Source organism: Elephantulus edwardii, unplaced genomic scaffold (genome assembly GCF_000299155.1).
Source record: "Elephantulus edwardii isolate Elephantulus edwardi_28Jun2011 unplaced genomic scaffold, EleEdw1.0 scaffold00538, whole genome shotgun sequence".
NCBI classification, from domain to species: domain Eukaryota; kingdom Metazoa; phylum Chordata; class Mammalia; order Macroscelidea; family Macroscelididae; genus Elephantulus; species Elephantulus edwardii.
In genome coordinates, this window is record NW_006400288.1 from 115,040 (window position 1) to 121,445 (window position 6,406).

The 6,406-nt window shown below is 37.5% G+C and overlaps 2 non-coding genes across 2 annotated transcripts; one reads left to right on the forward strand and one right to left on the reverse strand.

The window, feature by feature from the left end:
- Window positions 1–321: 321 nt before the first annotated feature.
- On the reverse strand, window positions 322–395 carry TRNAT-AGU. The gene has a single exon. It is a non-coding gene; the product is annotated as a tRNA-Thr (tRNA).
- Window positions 396–4,284: 3,889 nt separating this feature from the next.
- On the forward strand, window positions 4,285–4,367 carry TRNAL-UAA. Its single transcript has one exon. It is a non-coding gene; the product is annotated as a tRNA-Leu (tRNA).
- Window positions 4,368–6,406: the final 2,039 nt, after the last annotated feature.

Sequence of the window (6,406 nt, forward strand, 5' to 3'; positions counted from 1 at the left end):
TACATTCCATGTTCCAACTATTAATAGATGCTCATTACTCCTCATTTTTAAACATCTTCCACTCTAGGATGCTACCTCTAGTATTTTGTCTAAAGAAGGTATAAAAAGGCAGTTATAAAAATTTAAAATTAGAATACAGTACTCTAAATGATACATCTCCTTGGAAGTAGGGAATTCTCTAAAGTCTACAGAGTAGAACAGGTATATAGCAGCAATCAGAGCTGCCTATAGTTACTCAAAGGCCAAATATCACAGGTTTTGGATAAAAAAAGACTAGTTAATGACAAGAACATAGCTTATTATCCAAAGCGGATGAAATAAAGGCTCTGCTGGGATTTGAACCCAGGATCTCCTGTTTACTAGACAGGCGCTTTAACCAACTAACCCACAGAGCCTCATAGCCACATGTTGGCAGTCACAAATTCTTATGCAATCTTTTACATCTTATATCATCAATGTTTTTTTTATTTTGGCAATTTTCTTGAGACAGACCAAGAGGGACAGGACTCTCTCAACAATATGGATTGATACAGTGACTATAAAAGTAGACTGGAGCATATCAGAGCTCTTGAAGATGGCATAGGTTAGGGCAAGATTCTGATCTGTGTTCACAGGATCATTATGAGTCATGATTGAGTCCATGTTACCTAGCAACAAGAAGCTATGCCTAGGCTTCAGTAAGAGGCAATGAATGTTCCTCTGTTGAACAAGGCCTAATTTAAGAATATCATCCCTTGGGAAGCGGCTTTGATGTCAAGGTTGTCAGTAGATTATAAACTCTGTTGGCTGAACAGTCTCACTGGGTTTTGGGAAGTATTAAACATTAAACAATGCCTAGTATAAACTTTTTTTTTAATTTACTTATTATTGAGTGGGTGAGTAACATTCTGGATTTAATTACTATTTTTTTTCTGGCTCTTTGCCCTCAATGATTGCTTCTCTCTTTCATGTAAAAAGAAATTTAACTTTTTTCTTCAAATCTCTTTGTAACACTAAACTTTTACACTGCACTACAAGTTCAGTTAAGTATTAAGCCATATATTATAAACAAAACTGAAGAGCCAACTCATTATTTTGTCAATTACCATGTTCTGATTATTTTTTATGTTCGCAAACATTCTCTTAACCTCTTAATAGAAGGATTAGAATAAATCAGGTGCTGGCTCTTCTCTTTATTAGCAGTGAGATCTTGAGCAAGTTCAAGATTGCATGCAATCGAGGGAAGATGTGAATGAAACTCCTTGGGTGAATCAAGTAAGGTTCTTCTTTATTTGAACAAATACATACTTAAGATACAAATTTCCTGTCTCTCCCATAACCAGCATACAAGGGTAGGATAACCTTTCACCTCAAGGCGGCCAAAACAAGGCACATATTGGTCAGCAGCAATCAACCAGTTACATAATGTACTTTTATTGTTGACTTTTATTGTTGTTGTTATGTGCTGTCAAGTAAGAACTATCTCATAGCTGACCCTCCAACAGGGTTTCAGAGGCTGTATATCACAAGGGAAGAGAGTATCCATCTTTATCTCTCAGAGTAGCTAGCTGGTGGACTCGAACCACTTTGAGTTGGTAGTACACTAGTCAGATTTGGCCTGTGACAGCCAAAATTTGAAGGCTTGACTGAGGTTAAAGGACCCATTCAAATGTGAGTAAGTCATCAACAAAGGGCAAAGTAAACATCTCGAGGAATGATTTGCTGGTCTGAGGGGCTCAGCACCATATCTTCTGGTGAGATCAAGGTCAAATTGGCACAAAGACAAGGTTTAGTAGTCTAAATGGAAGGCACCAAGAACCTCCCAAGGACTTAAACCAGTGAGAATGCCACTCTGAGGACTAAGATATACCTGATAGAAGCCAAGTTCTTTTAGCCATATATAAAGTGTTGAACATGGGACAAAGAAGCCTCCCAAAAAGAACTGATGTCTTTAAATTATTATGCTTGTGAATAATATTAAATATACCATCGACTGTCAGAAGAATAACCAGATTGGAAAAAGATAGTCAGAATATTCCTTCTTCTTGTTGTCATGGGCCCATAGGGACACTATAAACAATGGATAAGAATATTCTTTAGAAGCAAGGATAATGAAACTCTTTTGGCTATTACCAAGTGTCCCTAGAGAAGGACATCATGCTTGGTAATGCAGAAGATCAGTGAAAAAGAGAGAGACTCAACAAGATAGATTGGCATAGTGACTGCAACAAGGGGCTCAAACAAAGCAATGATTGTGAGGGTGGGTCAGGAGCACCTACTAAAGACAATTTAGGGTATTCCTATTACAACAATACTAAGAAAATTAAGGCAGTGTTAATAACTTCAGTTACCCGAATGGAAGAATTAACCAGAATATGTTAACTCACTTACAAAATTATGAATTTGCTCTTCAGTTTAATTAACACTCAGCTACTTGCAGTATGGATTCAGGTACTGACTCTACTATCACCAGTGTGATCTTGAGTAAATTACAGTACATCCCTTATAAATTTGTTATTACAATCAAAGTGCTTAAAATAGTCCCTAACTCGGCTCAAAGATTAAAGAATGTAACTGCTAACCAGAAGGTGGTGGTGCTTTGTACCTGCCAGTCACTGTTCTGGAGGAAGATCGAACAGCTGGCTTCTGCAAAGATTAGAAATTCCTACTAGTCTACTCTGTTTTATAGGGTCCTAAGAGTCAGAATCAATTGAATGACAGTGAGTTTATACAGATTTACACACACACACACACACACACACACACACACACACACACACAAACAGTATTCATAAATCTGAAAACGTTAAGAGCAGAAATAAGTAGATGCTGAGGATTGGTGAAAAGAGTAGGTTGACTTTTTTCCAAGTGCACTTTCTTTCCTTGTCCCCTGCCCCACCCCACAACATGCACTTCAAGCTCAAGATATTTCTTTTTATTCCAGTTGTAAGAATCATTTGTATCACCTAAGAGCTCAAATAACTTACATTCTGGTATTGTTCTACTCATTACCATAGTCTAAATTCATTGTAATCAGTACTTTACATTTTCCCGTTGTAAATTGTCTGTTTAATCCTTGGTCCATTTGGCTTTGCTTTTGTGTTTGTATTTCATACTCTATTTTATGCGTATTCATTTATATATTTAGATATTTTAAACCTTCTGCAGCTGAGTCGTATCTCTCACAGCAACTCAAGTTTCTATCTTTACAGGGGAATGCTGTTCATGTTCTGTTTGCATGTATCATAAAATCAGGAAGGATACACGAGGTACTAAGAGGTGGTGAGGAGATCTGGGGAGATGGGCTGATGATGGTGGTAGGGAAGGGGCCAAGAACTTCTCACTATGCCTTTCGGTATTTTTTCCCTTTCCAAACTATGTGAATAAATTACTCAAGCAGAAGTACTTAAATTAAGCCATAAAAAGCCTTTCTGCATCTGTTTCATTCTTACTATGGTAATGTTGGTGGGGAAAAAAAGCTTTTTTAGTCGTTTTCTCTTGCATTGGATTGATGATTGGATGATTGAACCGAGTTGATTATATCATTTCTGGGCAAGGGAATTGTGCTGCCAAACCAAAGACAAAGGATTCTAATCTATCAGCTTCACGGGGGAAAGATGTACAGTCTTTTCCTGTGTGACTTACAACTTCTGAAAGCCCACTAGCATATCAGCTATCAGTCAGTTCCTACTCGACAGCAATGAGTAGAATTTGTTACTGAATTTGTACAAAGACAAAAAAAGAATTCAAATGGCTTCATTCTCCCTCCCCTCCCGCCTAGCTCACCTTCCGCAATCTGTTTCCTGTTGAAAAGCCACCTGTGGCTTATCTTCCTCTGATGCAAAGCCTGAAAAGACAGGGATTTTCTGTTTGTGTAGCTCATGCTCAACTACTTTTGTGGACACTTTCGGCTGTCAGTTAAAGCATTTAAAATCATACTCAAAGATAATTTCTACATTCTGCTTTAGTGAGTTGTGACTGAGGTCTTAAAAACCTTATGAGCTACCACCATTTAAAGTAATCATTTGCACCAGATGAGGATTTCTTTTATTCTAATGTGTTTCAACAAAGACAGGAATAGTTGAGTGTTTCTTTAATGTTAAGTACAATGTATGGTAGAAATGAATGAGGAATAATTGTTAAAATAAACTTTTCCATTAACTTCCCGCCAAGTAATCTGTTTCCTTGACAGGGTTTTTTTTCAATCTAGCCTTGAGTTTCATCATTATAAAATCTTTATTTTCCAGAAACTGGCAACAAAAATATGATTCTAATAAAGAAATGATTGCTCAACATCGAGAGAGTACCGGGATGGCCGAGTGGTTAAGGTGTTGGACTTAAGATCCAATGGGCTAGTGCCTGCGTGGGTTCGAACCCCACTCTCAGTAGGTTGAATTTTTCACTGATTCCTCGCGCGTTTCAGCTTCCGCAAGCAACCATTACAATCCGATTATTTGTCTGAGATTTTAAAGTGCTCAGACTGTTAAATCTGTTAATTTACTCGCTCTGTAAGACAATCAAGAAACACTATAGGTCCCTATACCCTTCAGGAGGTGAAAAAGTACCCGAAAATTTCTCCTTGCACTAACTCCAATGGCTGTACTTAGAAAAGATTCGCCCAAGGGAGTAGCATCCAATAAGTGAATCTTGACGTGAATGAGTGAAAACTCAGTTGTGAGTTTAATTTTTTTTTTTTTTACCAATTTGAAACTTGAAAATCGTCCCGTAATGTAGTTTATTCTACATTTCCTTAATTGTGGTACCACTGCGCATCTCCTTTTTTAAGATTGTGATTCTAAAAAAAAAAAATAAAAAAGATTGTGATTCTAGAGAATGTTTACAGAAAGATGGACTTTCATTCATTCATTGAGACACATTCAAGCATCTCGTCATGTCGAAGAGCCATTTGTACTTCCATTTCTGGGAAATATACCCTTTACTCATTTCCTACTTATTTGCCAGGTCTGTCTCTTATGATTTGCAACTCTTTAAACATAACACGATTAAGCTTTGTCTGTTTTTATAAAATTTTTATTTCATACTGGTTTACTTACAACCAATTATACATTGTTTATCAAATCGGATCTTTCCCATTTCCTTTACCCACCCATCACTTCTCCCTCCACCCATCAAATTGTGAGACCCTATGATTAACGCCCCACCCCGGCCCCAGCACATCCCTCTTTCCTACCCTCCTCCCATTGGATTCTTATACTAGTTTTACTAGTTATCTATTTCTACAGTAATTGTCTTATACAGTATTTGTTCTTATGGGACTGAGTTCACTTAGCATAATGCTCTCCACTTCCTCCCAAGCTACATGATAATTTACAAAATCATTGCTCCCTCGTGCTACGTAGTATTCCATCATATGAATGTACCATAATTTCTCAATCAGTTCGACTATGGTTGGACATTTTGTCCGTTTCCATATTCTTGCGATGGTGAATAACACTGCTATGAACATTTATATACAAAACAAAGAATAACATTGAGGCACAAGCTGAGATTTGTACACCAATGTTAAGCTTTGCTTTGATACGAATCACAAGTGTCCCACTTCAGTTGTTTGGAAAATTTTATTGCATATCTACCTCTTAAAGAGCTCTCATACTTAACTCACTGTTGTCAAATAGAAATAAATTTATAGCTGGGTCTCCAACAGCCACTTTGGTTTTTTACTCTGAACTGTGTGGTGTTTTTGAACATACAGAAAACTTCTCTCTGTGCAGCTAAATTTATCTGTTTCAAGGTTCTGTGACCTTAATATGCCTTTCTTCACTAAAAAGTGATTTAATAAAAGAACTTTCTGTTCTTTTAATGTCCATTCCTCCTCAAGAGTTTTGGTATGCGAGCCCTGTGAATGAAATTAAGCTGTTGAACGGCAAAGTCGACTAAAAAAAAAAAAAGATTATCAAAGGTGAGCCTGCCCTAATCAGGTGAGCCTGTGAAAGACAAAGGTTTTCTAAAGTCAGAGATTGCAAGTGTGAAAATTGTAAGATTTGAGCCAGGAAAACTCTCTGTTCCTGATTTTTAAGTTAGAGAGGACCACAGGAAGGTAGAACTGAGAGCGCCACTCTATTGACAGAAACAGGACTAACTGATAACCATGAAAGCGTGGAAAAAGAGAGCAAGCTCGGGTTAAAATGCAGCCCACGTGATCCTTTCAGCCTTGTTAGGTTTTTTGTTGTTGTTGTTGTTGGTTTTTTGTTTTTTTTTTACAATTTTAATGAACATTTACAGAGAATTTGGGTTTCCATTCATTCATTGCCGCTTTTCTCTACCCGCCCAGCCCTCTCACCCCGCCCCCCAGTTCGCTCCTCTCTTTCAAAAGTAAAAGAAAGACTCCCTCCCTGGTACACAAATCTGGAGCCACTCAGTGCTCACACGTCTCAACGACCACATTGGTTTATTAACTACTAAACTG